Source organism: Ischnura elegans, chromosome 5, assembly GCF_921293095.1.
Source record: "Ischnura elegans chromosome 5, ioIscEleg1.1, whole genome shotgun sequence".
Lineage (NCBI taxonomy): Eukaryota > Metazoa > Arthropoda > Insecta > Odonata > Coenagrionidae > Ischnura > Ischnura elegans.
In genome coordinates, this window is record NC_060250.1 from 3364295 (window position 1) to 3382487 (window position 18193).

Below are 18193 nucleotides of genomic sequence, written 5' to 3' on the forward strand. Positions count from 1 at the left end.
TTTTAATATAATCCTTGTAATTACTTTGGTAACATGGCATATAAGACTAATTGTCCTATAGTCTTTACATTCTTTGGCATTACATTTCTTTGGTATTGGTATTAGAATAGTTTTAAGTAGATCATCAGGCCAGCTCCCGGTATCATATATCCTATTGATTAAATTTGTTAATCGACTCATTGCACTGTTACCTAGGTTCTTTAATGCTTCTGATGGTATTCTATCGCATCCCATTGCTTTCCTTTCCTTGAGATCCTTGATTGCCTTTTCCACTTCTCTTCTCAGCATGTTTGGTCCTCTATTCACCTCTTCACATTCCCATTCCTCTTCCAGCTCCATCTCAGAATGATCATCTTTACTATCATATAGTTCTTTCACATATTCTTTCCATATGTTTTTGTTTTCCTCAACACCTGTTGTTATCTTTCCGTATTTATTTAACATTCCTTGTTTACTTATTTTCTTTGGCTCTCTTTTTGTGAACTTTTTAGCTGTTTTATACATTTCTTCCCATCTCCCTTGTTCTTCTAGGACTTCCATCTTTTCGCATTCTCTCTCCATCCACTCCTCTCTTGCCTTATCAGTTAATCTTCGTAGTTCATTGTTAAGTTTCCTATATTGCCCTTTTCCTTCTTCAGTGTGAACATTTTTCCACTTTCTCCTTTCCTCCATTTTATCTATCATGCTCTGAGTGATCCATTCCTTCCTATTTCTTTCCTTTTGTACAACACCAACTTCCTCTTCTAAGACTTCCCATATTACATCCCTAATGTTATTCCATTCCTCTGATACCTCATTACTTTGTCTTACATCTTCCAATTTTTTCTCAACATTTTTATTATATGCTTCATTCTTCTCATTTTTCAGCTTTATTACATCCCATTTCCTTATCAACCTCCCTTTCTTAACAAGCTTCAATCGTGTTCTTATATCAGTAACTAGAAGATTGTGGTCAGAGTCAGCATCTGCTCCTGGGTAGGTTTTTGCCATTTTAACACTATTCTTAAACCTTTGATTGACAATAATAAAATCTATCTGATATCTTGAAATATCTCCAGGTGCTTTCCACGTGTACAACCTTCTTTTATGATTTTTAAACCAAGTATTTGCAATCCATAACTCCAAGCGCTCACAAAAATTTATCAATTTTTCTCCTCTTTCATTTCTACTTCCAAGTCCATAATCTCCAACTACATTCGTCCTTCTTCCATTCCCCACTACACTGTTCCAATCTCCCATCATTATAGTTCTTACTTTGCCTTTTCCATTTTCTTCATATACTTCCTCTATTTGCTCATATATCCGTTCAATCTCTTCTTCTTCTGCATCTGATGTTGGCAAGTACACTTGGATAATTAATGTATCTACTGGCTCACTCAGTATCTTGATAGCCACTACTCTATCGCTTACTGGCATAACTTTAGTTATATTTCTCTCCAAATTCTTTCTGTATATCAACCCGACTCCATTTTCCTTAGATTCCCCTCCCTTATAAATAATCTTGTAATCTCCTGAATCAAATTCTCCTTCTCCTTCCCATCTTACTTCACTTAATCCTAGAATACTGATGTTGTGTCTCACCATTTCTTTCTTCACATTTTCCAACTTCCCTTTCCTATTCATTGTTCTGACATTCCATGTTCCTATTCTCAATGCTGATGTTACCTTTCCCTTCTTCTTTCTCTTCTCTTTCAAACCACACAGTTCTCCTGGGATAGTGCCCACCCGGAGATCCGAATGTGGGCATATTACTCCGGAATATTTCTTATTCTCAGGAATCACCATGCTTTCATTGTAGTCCAGTGGGACTAGGGATACCGTAAGGGTCTTTAATGCGGTGGTTTCCCCTTGCCTTCCGCATCCTATGCCGTTGACCTTGTGGGTTCATCCGCCTTTTGGAATGATTTCCCATTCCAAGGGCAAGAGGGTGCCCTAACCCCTGTCCGCTCATCCATCCTCTACAGAGGTTGTTGGCTTTGACAGGGGGGGTCTCCTTATCCCGGGAGATACTCGGTCCCTGTGTCGTTAGCCGTTTTTAATAACGTTGCCCCCTCTCTACCACGAGGAGGTGATCATCAGGATTTTCCTTTCATTGAACCAAGGACCAAAAGGCATTACCTTGGTTCTCCAGTACTTTTAGAGAGGAGAATTATATAGAGCTTGTTAAAAATACCGCACGAAAATTAAGAAATTAAAGCCAAACTAAGATCCATTCAATGGAACCACTATCAGTTCAGACATGCATTCGCCATTCCGAATGCCATAAAAAATACAGCATGGAAAAAGGCGGAGCAAGGTACGTGGTCTCCCCTTGCAAGTTGAAGGCATTGGTTACTGAGATCGTAGATTGATTTTGGGTGGGAAACGTTCAAACGGAAACCAAAGTAAACTAATGTTAATGTCGGTCGGTCTCACAGCTATTTAGCGAGATATTTTCAGGCATTCTCTTATAAAAATAAAGCAACGAGGATCAATAATAAGTAGGAAAATAGGCAGTCTAGCGTGATTCACAGGATCATTCTTCACATAGATGTTCATTTCTGAAGGCTTTACCATCTGCGTAGATTCCGCGAATTGTATGCTTATTTAATTTTCAATTCTATTACTGGGATGAGATCATAGTTTATGACAATGGTACCCAACATTAAAGACTTGGGACATACGAGTTCATTCTAGGAGGCGAGAGAGGAAGAAGGAACGGTTGTCTGAATCATGCATGTACCAACCAATGCCCTGATTTTTAGATACACTTACTAGTAGTTACGAAATTTTGTGTCCACGGGTTAATAAGATTGCTTTTACAAATGGTACTTTTAGTTGTTCGTCATATTTCGCTTTTTCAGCTCGGTGGTGACTAATCTGTCCGTTGGGAAATGCAAAAAAATAGCTGGCGTTCAACGTCGTCCTTTATTTATTTACTTTTTATATACATTTAGAATATGACAAGCTATTTTATTGAACGAAATCAAATGCCAAACATATATAATACCAATCCACAGTCGTTTCATCGACATATCTAGCTAATCGGTGAGAATTTAAATAAATATGACGGCAAAAACACGGCAATAGCACGTTGCTCCTGCCAGGCGGCCGAGCGAGGTGTCTGCCGTGACGTCATCAACGAAACGTAGACAGCGAAGTGAGACCACCTTACCTTCTATCACCTTGGGTATGAACAGCGAAGTGATGAGCAGTGTTTAGGAGATTAGAAGTCATGAAAGAGCGGGAAGTGAGTGAGCCACTCAACTCGGTGAGCACAAGAGGAAGCGAAAGTGCTGCCCTCTCCACAGAGCGTCCGTAATGAGAAACTGGAGAGTGTGAAATTGGCCACCTGTGGTGCTGCAGTCGTGCACACGAGCGCCCTCTTCACAAACACTTTCGAGTTTCACCTCTTACCTGTGCTCATCTTTCGCCTCTTGCGTCCATCACTTCTCCCTCTCACGGCCGATTGAAAAAGCTTAATCGCCATCGTTCAAACATATAGCAATTTCTATTCGTGCCTCTTAATATGCAAATCGTAAAAATACTATTTTGTGCGAGTTAGTAGCTTTCGTCTCAAATGCATCTTCAATCGTGGAAGGTAATTTATCTGCAATCTGCATTAGAAATCACCAAATATAAGTGTATACAAGGAAGTTATGTAAATAAACTTTGGTCCAACAATATTTATATGTTAACATTTTCATCAATTCGTTTAAATTAAATATCTTTCCATTCGTTTTCCGTAATATAATCGGGTTTTTTCCCGGCGTAGGTGTTGGATGAAAAGTTCTCGGGCTTTCCACCGGGTAATAAAATCCTTCTCCGCCGTTTTCCGTAGCTTTAATGGTACTCAAATGAGAGATGTTACTATCAACAACCTTTACATATCAGCTCTCGATTCCACGATTCATTGAATTTAAACTCCCATTTTCCCTAAACAACAACCACATAAGCCTTGGATGCATAGCGAGGGCCGGCAGTCCAATAAGGAATCTCCCTGAGCGGCAACACGCGGGGATTAGTATTAATCAGGGGTGGCAGAGAAGGGGAAGGGTCAGGGGAGCGCCCCAAGGGGCGGCCAGGGTAATGCCGAGGACTAGGGCTCCTGCTAAGATATATATATATCACCCCTTAAGACCACTATCACGGCCATTAAGCAGCGTTGAAAGCGCCACCAGCGGCAAAAACGAACAAGCGCAAAAACTACCCATGTTTCCCTTCGAAGGGAGGGGTTTTAAACATTCGCCTACGGTTAGCGCATGCGCCGTGACCACAATCCCCCTCATCCATCCAATCTAGGATGGTTAATAGAAAGCTCGCCGTGCCTCAGGGTCTAAACGAATTCGCCCGATTGCAAATAACGGCTGGTCGATCGAGAGCCTTCCTCGAGGTCCAACTCTCGATCAAGGGGTTACGTTTCCCCGTAATTCTGAGGTTTTGAGGATCGTGTCTTGGAGAGGCGGTGGTAGAGTTACTCTAAGACGAGGTTTGAGGGATGCAGACGCAGATCCCATCCCCGTCTCAAATAGGTACCAGTTGCTGTCGGATGCAAACTCTGAGGTATCTGACGTGCCTAATCCTACCCCGAGACTGGTACCTAGGAAGAGGCGTCAGAGTGGAAAGGGGGGATTGTATTGTTAGGGAGTAGCAATGTCCGTCGTGTGATGGTCTCATTACGGGAGAGTGCGGACCGCGAGGGTGTTAGCGACCGTGTGACATCATGGTGCGTCCCGAGTGCCGGCGTTCCTCAGGTGACGCAGGCGGTTGGTACGGGGCACGAAGTGCTCCAGACTGCAGGTCGTGGCGCATGTTGATGACGCCATGGACCGCGAATCCAAGGAGATCCTGCATTCCTTCAGGGAATTGGACTCCGAAGTGACACGACTAATTGTAAGTGGTGCCGATGTTTCGCTGGCGATTTGTAGTGTTGTCCCAAGGATCGATCGTGGTTCTCTGGTTTGGAGCTCAGTGGAAGGCATAAACCAGAGGTTGCGTCGTTTCTGCACGGACATCGGAGCCTCCTTCGTGGACCTTAGGCCGACAATCCGATCGTATTGGACCCCTCTGAATCGTTAAGGAGTCCATTACACGGTCGATTCGGCTAACTGTGTAGCGAGTAGCATATTTGAGCACTGTAGGTCTTTAAAGTAGAGAGTAGGGCAGTGTGTAGATATAATAGTGGTGTAAAGTCTCTCGGGTCCGCCGGAGGTCGCAGAAGGAACGCGAGGAAGGGAATTAAGGAATTAATAACCAATTCCCGGTCCTTTCCATAACTCCTCTTTATTCGAGTTAATATACAACCATTCCGCAAGACGTCTACCATCCAACTCCCCACGTCGTGTCTTCTTCCCACCGACGCATCAGCCAGCTTGCAGTTCCCACCGCTCTTCTCACCGGATGCAGGGAGGGGTGGGAGGAAGGCATTATGTATCTGCTTGCTATTGTGGGAATGCAAGTCAGCGTGGCACTCACACCATTCCCCCCTCCAAAAGAAAAATTGAACAGAGTGAAATTTTTCTAACTGTCAGCCGACCACTTGCATTCCCACACCACATATAATCAACTGGGCAAAGATGATACCATTACCAACTCAAAATTCTATAACATACAAAATCACTGTTCGTTTAACGAAAAGATATAATGCCATCACCAATTTTAAAAGATGTCTCTCAACCAGTACTCCATTATCCAAATGGAAAACACTCTGTCCCGTCGCACTCACATAGATGCTACATACGTAGACTTACATACACTCAAGAACACTCATCGCTCCTCGGGCAATCACTCGGCCAACACCATAATGGCCTCATCACTCACTTTTTAACATGGTCGTGGCCTCAAATTATATGGGCAAACGGCTAGCGTCGTACTTTCACAATTACTCTCGCTGATTTGCTCATCATATGCACCGGGACACACTTCGGGGGAATTTGCACTGAGGGATGGGAGGGCTTCAGGGGGCATGGTGGTCAAAGGAGTCTCCGCTGGTGTCTGCGTTATCTCCGCGCGGTCCGCGCTATCTTCAAAATGGGGTGGGGACAGGGTGGGAGGCAAGGTCATAACGGGCAAGGTCGCCGCCGACGTGTCAACAATCTCCACGGGGTCTTCCTTGTCTTTATCAGCAACTCGCCGCCTACTTCGCAGCGGGTACGGCGAACGCTGAGGTAACGGGTGCTCTGCTCGGAGTGGGCGTGGTCGGTCGGCTTTCCATTCGTCCCCGCGCTCGTCCTCCGAATGATCGGAAACCGCCGACCAAGATGCCTCGCTCTCCAAATCGGAAACGGCATCAATTTTCGAAGAAGGGAAAGGGGGGAAACTGTCACTATTTCTTTCTTCCTCGTTGTTGCATTTGGAGTGGAAGAAGGGGAGGTGGACACGATTTCCGGAGACGTTGATGCTTCCTCAACTCCTTTCCCACTCGCCATCAGTAATCTCGGACGCCCACGACTTTTCTCGCCCCTGATTGCGTCTGCGAATTCATGTTCCTTATTTCTCACACCCCTATGTGCTTTAACGCGGTCTTTATGCACCACGATAGTCCTAAAACGTAGCTGCAAACGTAGATTAGAGTCATTGAGCACCTCAAGGATTTTATAAGGCCCCGAAAACGGTTTGTGGAACTTGCGGATTCTGCCGGGCTTTATACAGGGGTCGTTTAGGTAAACATATTGACCCGGCTGGTAGTTCACATCCCTGCTCCTCTTGTTGTATTGCCTTGCCTGCGACTCAAGGGCCCTCTCACTATTCCCCAAACATTCTTTCCAAATCTGCTTGAGTTGATCACTTAGTTCGTCCACATATGAATCTCTCGTACTAGTCTCTACGGTCTCTAAGCAATGGAAGGGCGTCTTCATTTCGCGACCGAAAATCACCTTGAACGGAGTCACTCGCGTGCTACTATGATAGGATGAATTATTTCCGGCCACCGAAAACGCTAACCACACATCCCAGCTATTGTCTCTTCCATTAACATAGTGGCTTAGCATTTGCGAGATGGTTCGATGCACTCTCTCACACCTTCCGTTACAGCTGGGGTGAAAGGATGATGTACGTAATTTATATACCCCTAGAAATTTACACAAATTCTGGAACAAAGCTGACTCAAAGTTAGGGCCCTGATCCGACAGTATATAATCAGGAACACCGAATTTCAAAATGCACCGCCTAAGTAGAGCGTCGGCCACTACTTCCGCTGTCTGTGAGGGAATGGCCACCATCTCTAAATACGTGAAAAATGATCGAGAATGGTAAGTATAAACCGGTTGCCGTTCGAGGTGCGCGGTAGGGGCGCAACAATATCTATGCTGATGAAGGAAAAGGGGAGGTACTTACTGGAAGTTTCTTCAAGGGTGCCCTCGTCTTGCCGTAAGGGCTACGTTGATTACAAGGAACACAGCTGGCAATCATCTCCCTCACATCTTTATCAAGGGAGGGCCACCAGTACATCTGTCGTATTCGTCTAATAGTCGGCTTTACTCCTAGGTGTCCTGACAGAGCGTGGTCGTGATGTTGGCGGAACACAGTTTCCCGTCGGCTCACAGGAACCACCACCTTTAATCCCTCACTTGTCGATCGGAACAGCAGTCCATTTTTCTCCTCAAAACTCTCGCACGACTTCCACTCCTGGCATTCCATATCCTCGGCTTGGTACTTCTTCCAATCTTCGTCATCCATTACCTCCACCACTCGTATCTTTCGGCTTAACCCGTCGGCGTTAAGGTGGAGTTTTCCTGGCTTGTGAATAACCTCATACTCATATTCGGCTAATTTCAGCGCCCATCTGGTTAATCTACTACTGGGATCGCGAAGACTAAAAAGCCATCGGAGGGCGGCGTGATCCGTGATTATATTGAATGGGCGACCCCACACATAAGGGCGAAAATACTGAACCGCGAATACGACCGCGCACAGCTCCTTCTCCGTGGTCGTGTAGTTTATTTCCGCTGCTTGAAGTTGCCGCGATGCATACGCGATGGGATGCTCCTCGCCGTCTTTCTCTTGCGACAACACCGCGCCCACCGCAAAGTTGCTGGCGTCAGTGGAGATAACGTATGGCCTTGCGAAGTCAGGATAGGCGAGCACCGGAGTGCTTACCAAGGCCGCCTTCAAGGATTCCATGGCCGCGTCACAGTCAGGTGTCCATATGAATTTAGTTCCCTTCTTGAGGAGCCGCGTTAGCGGTCTTGCGACCACAGCGTAATTATTTATGAAGCGCCTATAATAATTGGCGAGTCCCAAAAACGATTGCACTTCCTTGGTATTGCTAGGTGAAGGAAAATTCATAACCGCGTTTATTTTCTCAGGGTCCGGACGAACACCCTCCCGGTCGATCACATGTCCCAAATACCTTACCCTTTCTCTAGCAAAGTGACACTTTTCAATTTTTAACGACAAACCTGACTCTTGCAGCCGATCGAACACGCTTCTCAGCCTTTCAACATGCTCTTCTATGGAGGAACTAAATACAATGACGTCATCCAAATAGACGAGACACTGTGTGGGCTTTAGTCCTCTCAAAACGCCGTCCATCATGCGTTGAAACGTGCTAGGGGCGTTGCGTAATCCGAAAGGCATGCGGTTGTATTCAAAATGTCCTCCCTCTACATTAAAGGCAGTCTTCTCTCTGGAGTCAGGATGCATAGGGATCTGATAATAACCACTCGTTAGATCTAACGTGGAAAAGTAACGGCTCCTCCCTAAATAGTCTAACGTTTCTGTTATATTGGGCAGGGGATACACGTCTGGGGTAGTCACTGCATTAAGGCCACGGAAGTCAACACAAAATCTATAAGATGGGGTGCCGTCAGCTGATTTTTTTGGCACAATGACGACTGGTGAAGCCCAGGGGCTACTGCTAGGGACAATTATCCCGGCCCGTAACTGCTCGTCCACAAGGGTTTGAATCACTTCCTTCTGGTTATATGGCACTCTATAGGGGCGGCGATAAATGGGTGGAGAGTTGCCCGTGGGGATTCTGTGAGAGGTAATTGTTGTGGCCGGAGGTATTCTTCCTTCAGTGAATAAACTCTGGTACTCCTCCAACAGGGATAGCAACGCCTTCCTTTCCGGTTCATCCAGATCCGCTAACTTCTCCCGGAAATCTATCTTTCGCTCTTCGGTAGTCGTTGCTCGGACGTGCCTTATGCCTGTAAAGTTACCTTTAAAAATTTTCTCCACTTCATGGAGAGTTGCCACTTTTGTTCCCCGTCTCAAAACAACCTCATCCAGCCCGAAATTCCCTACCTTTACCATAACCTCCCGTCCTCTCTCAAACCTACACACACCCCGCGCTACAGCACAACTGTGTGAGTCCGTTATCACCTCTGGCTCTGTAATGTATTCTCCTTCAAGAGGGGCGTCATCTGACAGTCTGCAACACACTAATGTTTCGCTCCTGGGCGGAATCACTGTCTCATCAGTTAATTTAATAGGAACTTCAACGTCCACTCCAACGACCCTTGCACTCTTTTTTTTCCTCTCCTCGCATCCTTCATGCGCGCTGCACTTGCCTCTCAAAGAAACGTAGGTGTCACCTAATTTCATCGTCTTTTTACTCACATCAATTAGTCCACCGTATTTTTCCAAGAAATCTAACCCTAAAAGCCCCTGATATTCTCCCACCGAATCTACCACTATCATATCTATACTATAAGAACACTTTCCCAGCACTAATTTCACCGTTTCTACACCATGGTTCCACACAGTCTCCCCCGAAATGCCCTTTATACGATATGGAGATCTTCTAATTCGTTCGCCCCCGTTCACACCACGCGCTACCAAGGAAACTTGGGCACCGGTATCCACCAAATATTTGCAGTCTTTTCCCACGACGCTAACTGCCACCACTAAATCCTCTGTCCGCTTAGCGGCCTCTAACCGTGGAAGGAATAGGGTTACAGGGGTCCGGCCTGGGTGGCGCCTCCGGACCCGCCGCCATTTAAAGGCTTCTCTGAGGGTTTCCGCTGGCACTGATAAGCGATATGGCCGGAAGCTCCGCAAGCATAACACCTCCGGCGGGGGCACCTTCGCGCGAGATGGTCTGGAGAGTCGCACTCATAGCACCTCCGCCCCGCCTCCGCTGGGGAACGGAAAACACGGCGGACCGGCGAGGGGGCTCGCGGACTGCGATCAGCTTCGCGGATCCGAATAGCCGTCTCAAGGGCCGCATCGAACGACGCCGGCACGGCCAAGCGGCACAGACGACCGAGCTCACCGGGAAGACCACGAAGGAATGCGTCCAGGGCCCTTTGGTCGGCTTCATGCTTGATCGCGGCAGCGTGGGGCGGAAGTTCATACGTGTGAGAGTTAATCGATCTCACCCGGTCCGCGAAGGACTCTAAGTCCTCTCCCTGCCCTAGTCTCACCGATCCTAACTGCTCGCGATAGAATCAAGCCGTTAATTTCGGGCGATATCGATCAAGGAGGTACTTCTTAAAAACTGAAAAATCAGCCGCCTGGTAGCACTCCTCCTTGATACGACAGAACTCTGCAGCGTCGCCACCCAAACGCACTCTCGCTGCCTTCAGGGTCTCTTCGCTGGTCCAGCCACTCAGTTCTGCCACGCTTTCCACTCGCTCGATGAAAGCTACAACACTCTCCCCGGGGCGGCCAGTGAATACATCGATGCCGCTGATGAGCGAGAATTTGTTTCCCCACGAAGGAGCAGAGCTCTGAGTCGCGCTGCAGAGTCGTTCCTTTAGCTTCTCGTTTTCCTTAGCCATGATGCTGATCTTCTCCCCGAAGTTATCTATGACACTCTGCAGCGGCACTTCATGCCCCCCAAAACTCACGCGACTCGCCATTCTCGCTGCTTCCTCGCGATATCTACGATCTCCGGTTTGATCGCGCTTCTGACACCACTGTAAAGTCTCTCGGGTTCGCCGGAGGTCGCAGAGGGAACGCGAGGAAGGGAATTAAGGAATTAATAACCAATTCCCGGTCCTTTCCATAACTCCTCTTTATTCGAGTTAATATACAACCATTCCGCAAGACGTCTACCATCCAACTCCCCACGTCGTGTCTTCTTCCCACCGACGCATCAGCCAGCTTGCAGTTCCCACCGCTCTTCTCACCGGATGCAGGGAGGGGTGGGAGGAAGGCATTATGTATCTGCTTGCTATTGTGGGAATGCAAGTCAGCGTGGCACTCACAGTGGGATTATAAATAAAGGGGTAAATTCAAAAGTTCTTGCAGGCAAAAGTTCTTCCTGAAATGAGATTAGAGTAATGGAAAGAAAATCAGCGTTTCAGAATCTGCATTACCAATTCACAACAATGCATCTACATAATACCCTGCGATGGTGTTTGGCAGGGTGTTTGGCAGGAGGAGATCAATCATCATCATGTAGCATGCAATTGGACTCCCATATGCACACCACACGGTCCAAAAAACGTCGCGTATACTACCAAATTAGAATACCTCATGCTGTTAGTAATAATAATAAAATTCATAAACATGCATTATGGTATACATACGTTTGTAGGCTACACTAGAAGCCATCTAATTTATTTATGAGTTCTAACGCTGCCGCTACAATCTCTTATTGATCATGGAAAACGATATTCTGAAACCGTCTGCTCTACAGTCTATCTCTCTTATTTATATGATCTGATCTTCCGTAGTATGTGTGCGCTAGTAACATATGCCTAATTTTGGCATAAAATACGCTGCTCTTGGATTTATTTAATGTGTTTAATAATCAAAAAGGGGGAGAGTGGACTGTATTACACTGGATTGCCGCCGAATGGTACTCACGAAATTCGGAGGCTTCAATGCCATGGCGAGCTGGCGCGTGGTCTCCGAGGCAGCTCCTCCTCGGTGTTCGAAGCACAAGTACGCGTCTCGTATTAGTCCTTGCTAACAACTGTCCTCGTCTCGAGGATCAAAAAAAAGAGAACCTTTTGCCCTCTTACGGCGAACACAAACAAAACAAAAGAAAAACAAAATGCACCACTCGGCGGCAATACGAATGATAAGTTTACCGAACATAACCCACCCACCAAAATTGGGTGCCAATTTTAATAATAATGATAAACAAGTAACGTCATGAGTGCTTAGGGAAATATGAAGAAACTACAAAAGAGCGTGCTAACTGAACCTGGGAAGATAATGAACAAAGGTGAGGTTATAAATTAGGTTCTTCACTCTGAAGGGGGCCATCATCAGAGACTTAGTACAAATGGGCAGCCCACGGAAGGGAAAGGTTCAGCACGAATGTTCCTAAGCAACGATATGTACAAGAAAATGAACAATTGCCCTAGCATACGAAATAAAAGAGAACCAAAGCATACAAAGAAAGGAAAAATACATTATTGAACAGGCAGTTTGGCCAGTTTTGAGACTGGGCGTTTAAAATTACCAAACGCTGTTCGGACAGTGCAAACTCGCACTCGTCCATCAGTTCCTTGATGAACATCAATAATTCTAGCCAACGGCCATTGCAAAGGAGGACTATTCTCCCTTTTAAGAATCACTAAATCTCCTCGTTCTAAATTTGGATTTTCTAAAATCCATTTTGACCTAGATTGCAATGTGGATAGATACTCGTTCGTACATCGATTCCAGAAATGTTGAGAAATTCGTTTCACAAGTTCCCATCGGGTTACTCTGTTGATTTTAACATCTAAAAGGCTTGGTTCGGGAATAGCCACTAATGGTGTGCCAATCAAAAAATGTCCAGGTGTTAAAACTTCCAACTCGTTGGGATCCGATGGCAAAGAGATCAATGGTCTGGAGTTTAATATCGCTTCAATTTTGGCAAATAAGGTTGATAGTTCCTCAAAGGTTAAAATCTGGCTACCCACTGTCCTTTTTAACAAACCTTTTGCCGACTTGATATTTGCTTCCCACAGACCGCCAAAGTGAGGTCCCTCCGGGGGATTCATATGCCAAGTGATATTTGTGATGGAGTATTTATCCGAAATTTCATTACACTTTAATAAGGTTTGAAACTGTTTGTTTAATCCGGTCAAATACCTATTTGCGCCGACAAAATTGGTGCCACAGTCAGTGTAAACATATGAGCACAGACCTCTTCGCGATACAAATCTCTCAAAAGCCGCAATAAATGCCTCTGACGAGAGACTAGATACAATTTCTAAATGACATGCCTTGGTTGCTAAACAAATGAACAAACACATATACGCCTTCTGTTGTTTTGCATTCCTTCTCAAGGATTCCTTCACTAAAAACGGTCCTGCAAAGTCAATCCCGGTGTGCAAGAATGCACGCGCAGGTTGCACACGAGGAGAAGGCAAGCCTCCCATTAAAGGCACTTTAGGAGCACAACGTAATTTGAAGCAAGGGATGCATTTAAAAATTCTCTGCCTGATTACACTTCGGGCAGAGATAATCCAATTTAACAAATATTGTAAGGTAGCTGGCCCTACGTGTAAATACACCTTGTGATAATAGTCTATTATCAAGTGAGTCAAATGACTATTTTTGGGTAGCAACAATGGATGCTTCCGTTTATAAGGTAAAATTGAGTTTTGAAGACGCCCACCCACCCTGAGACAACCATCTGAATCAAGGAAGGGATTTAAGCGTTGAATTGGAACTGAACAAGGAAGACCTCGATTTAACCGATAAATGTCCTCCTTGAAGTGACATTGCTGAGTCATTCGAGTGCAAAGTATCAATGCCGAATTGATTTCATTCCATTTCAGATGTCCACTGATGCGATTATTTAATTTAACCCTTGTGTTGGTAATAAATCTCCGACAGTATGCCACAGTTCTCAACAAATTGGACCACGATGAGTGACGTTTGATAAATTCCAAATCGGGTTCCAGAAATACTGTGAAGGCGGAATCTACAATATGTTTACTTTCCGATAGTTGATTGAATTCAATTGGTTGGAAAGAACTGATTTTCCAATTAACAAAGGGTTCCGATAGCCAAGCGGGCCCATGCCACCACAAATGCTGATAAACTAATTCACTGGGCAAACAGCCCCGACTTCCTATATCTGCTGCATTATCTTGAGTTTTAATGTGATTCCACGTAATACCAATTGCATTTTCCTTGATTTGCATGATACGATGAGCAACAAAGGTTTTCAAACGATGGGGTGGGGTGTCTAACCATGTTAGAACAGTGCTAGAGTCTGTCCACGCAAAAACGCGAGTTATTTTCACCATTCCAGAAATACAATCAAATACAAATTTTATAAGTTTGGATAACAGGACAGCTCCTAAAAGTTCCAAACGAGGGATTGATTGAGTTTTAATTGGTGCAACTCGCGTCTTAGACAAAACTAAGTGAACAGTTCCCTTTTCTGCTAAATCACCCATTCGCACGTACACAGAAGCACAGTACCTTCGTTCAGAAGCATCACAAAATCCAAGAATTTGGGAAATGTAACATTCAATATTCAAAGTTGTGTTCTTTCCTATCCACCTTGGGATTTTGACAGCAACCAATGATGGCAATTGTTTCACAAACTCTTTCCAAAGTTTCAAAGTAGAAGACGGAAGTTCATCGTCCCAACCCAGTTTTAATTTCCACAAATTCTGCATTAGATATTTTGCCCAGAAAACAATAGGGGCAATCCATCCTAATGAATCGAATACCCGTGCGATTGTGGACAAAATGCCTCGTTTGGTATTGGGCGTTTCCCATTGTCGTACATGATAACAAAATGTGTCCGACTTGGCTTCCCAATAGATGCCCAACAATTTTATTGAGGGAACTTGATCATAGTTAAAGTTAACTTCAATTTGGCAAAGATCAGACGGAAGCTCTTGTAACACATCTACTAAATTGGATGCCCATTTACGGACTTGAAATCCCCCCGCATTCATTAAATCATTTATTTCAGTGATTAAACTCTTTGCCTTTTGGGGAGATGCGGTGCCAGTAACCAAATCATCTACAAATAAGTCCCGTGAAACAACATCTGCTGCACAAGGATAACGTAGAGCTTCATCTATGCACAACTGTTTAATAGTGCGCATAGCTAAGTAAGGTGAAGAGGCGAGGCCAAAAGTCACCGTATTAAGTTCGTATTCTTGCAAATCAGAATCTGAATTTGGACGCCATATTATGTGTTGATACGCTCTCTCCTCAGGGCGAAGTTCAATCATTCTGTACATTTTACATATGTCACCTATTAAGGCCACCTTATGTAAGCGAAAACGAATAATCAAGGCTGATATGTCTTGGTGAAGCTTGGGTCCCACCAGAAGCATATCATTAAGGGAAGTTCCTGTAGTGGTCTTGGTAGATGCGTCAAAAACTACTCTCACTCGAGAAGTCGTACTACATTCTTTATATACAGCATGGTGCGGTACATAGTATTTACCTGTACCCCATCCGACTTGAGACATATGGCCTAGTGAGATGTATTCGGACAAAATAGAGTTATATTCATCTCTGCCTTGCGGATTCTCATTCAATTTCCTCTCCAGCAATTTGTAACGCCTAATGGCTGTCGTCTGAGAATCTCCTAATGCCGCCAAACAATCTATTTCCTTAAGCAGTAAAGGAACAACATATCTGCCGCTTGGCTTTCGATAATGGCAATTAACAAACATGTCCTCTGCTAACTCATCCTGCGGTGACACAATATGAACCATAGGTGCTTCCTCTAATCTCCAAAATTTTTGAAGAGTTAAATCGAGATCAGATTCCGAAGATACAAGACAAGTAGAAATGTTAGATGAGTCACGAGTTGCAGAAGACACCGAGTTTAATGGCCCAATAAGCACATACCCAAAAATCGAAGGCCAGGCAGTGGGAAGTCCACTTGAACGAACCACTGGCTTATCCAACATTATATCAGAAAACATATCTGCTCCAAGCAAAATATCAACTGGCCCTGGTTTGTAATACTCCGGATCGGCTAATTCTAGGAATTCAAAATGATGGCGTACTCTATCTGGGACTTGCTCCGTGGGTTGTGTTGAGCTTATCTTTGGTATAACAATGGCATTTACTTGAAGCTCAGGACCCCGTCGACGCGGTCGAATAACTACAGAGGCCGTGCCCTTGGTGGATGTAATCGGAGTAGCGGCTAAACCAAAACAATTGACCAGCGATGATCTGCGAGGAATACCTAGCCGTTGCTGACAGTCCGTTGTAATGAAGCTCGCTTGAGAAGCAGGATCAATTAGAGCACGAATAGGAATGAACGTTCCTGACTTGTTCTTTGCAAGTACAAGACATGTCCCCAACAAAACCATAGAATAATGCAAATTCATCTGGCAAGCAGAACATGAAATTGAATTTGACGAGCCATCCACCTCGACTACAGCTGATTCAGAGTTTACTGATTCAGTATTCTTAAGAAGTTCTGCAGCCGGTCGATTATTTAAAGACTGTGTCTTATCACTTGTGGCTTGAGATTTGTGGACTACATCGTCGTAGCACAAGTTTCGATTGCATACTAAGGTATGATGTTTATTATTACATACTTTACAAAGGTTTTTGGAAAGACATTGCTTAGAGGAATGTTTCTCTCCTAAACAATTGTAGCACAGCCGTTTTGTTTTCGCCAATTCCCTTCTCTTCGTCATCGATAGAGAAATGAATTTATCGCATTGATATATCTTATGATCACGCGAACAAACAGGGCATGATAACTTCTCTACCTTGGCTACATGGAAATGAGATGTTTTCTTTGCAAAAGATTTGGTTGATGAACTAACTTCTTTCAATGATATGGACTGTGCGCTCTCCTTTACTCCCGATGATCGGAGAACGTTAACGTAGTCGCGACCAAATTTTAAAAGCGTGTGAACCGATGGAAAGTCCACCCGGTTATTCTCAAGTTCAAAATGTTTCCTAGTGTCTTGATCCATAACTCGAGATGCTAAATAGAACAAAATAAATTCACCCAAATTAGGTATGTTCATCGTCTGCAAAGCAATCACATTTTCAGAGTATGTTTCGATGAACTTTTGCAAAGAATCCAGAGAAGTATTCTTCAAACATGGATAGTTAAACAACTTATCTAAATAATGAAACGCCAACTGGCGTTTATTCTCGTACTGTTGGATCAAAGTTTTCCACGCTATTTGATAGTTTTCAGCGATTAGCGGCAAACTAGTAACAAGCCTGTGGGCATTACCTCGTACGCTTGACACCAAATAATGGAATTTTTCAATGTCAGTTAATTTAGTGTTTAGGTGAACAAGACTATTGAACACATCAAAAAACGGCTTGAAATTCTCAATTTTCCCATCGAAGGAAGGCAGCGTAATTTTGGGTAAATGTACCGTTCTATCGTCGGATTCATTCGAAGAGGCTCTATTTGACGCTGCAGGGACCTCCCGAATCAGAACACGTCTTGCCACAGCTCGTATTTCGTGGTAGTAGCCTTCTACCTTATCGAATGCCTTTAGCTGTGGTGCCTCTTCCTCATCTAGCTCTAAATCAATTGTCATTTCCCGCAATTGATCCGATAATTCAACGAATGACTTATACTGATCATCGAGTAGCAAAAACCTACTCTCAAAAAGGTCTTTATCCACCGCGTTGCCTTCGACCGTCATGGATATTTCGTGTAACTTTTCAATGATACGCATGTTCTCTTCAAATTTAGATTTAGTTAATCGAAATCTCCTCAGAAGCCTACTACTCTTCTCTTTATCGCACATGATAAATCAACTTCACTCAAATGAATAAGAAACAATGCTACACAAATGGAAATGCCTGACACAAATCCAAAGAAAACGACCAAAGAATAGCAAAAATACCAATGAATCAACAGGAAAGAAATATTTCCCCAAGCACTCGCCACGACAAATAATGATTTCAAATATGATAACCAACAAAATGATTACGTTGTGGATTCACCAATTGGATCCACCCAACAAATATGCGAATCGGTAAGCCAATATCCGGCCCGAAGGACCAAAAAATGTTTAATAATCAAAAAGGGGGAGAGTGGACTGTATTACACTGGATTGCCGCCGAATGGTATTCACGAAATTCGGAGGCTTCAATGCCATGGCGAGCTGGCGCGTGGTCTCCGAGGCAGCTCCTCCTCGGTGTTCGAAGCACAAGTACGCGTCTCGTATTAGTCCTTGCTAACAACTGTCCTCGTCTCGAGGATCAAAAAAAAGAGAACCTTTTGCCCTCTTACGGCGAACACAAACAAAACAAAAGAAAAACAAAATGCACCACTCGGCGGCAATACGAATGATAAGTTTACCGAACAAATGGGTTTAATCTATTTTTTAGTCTATGGTCTGACAGAGATTTCCCA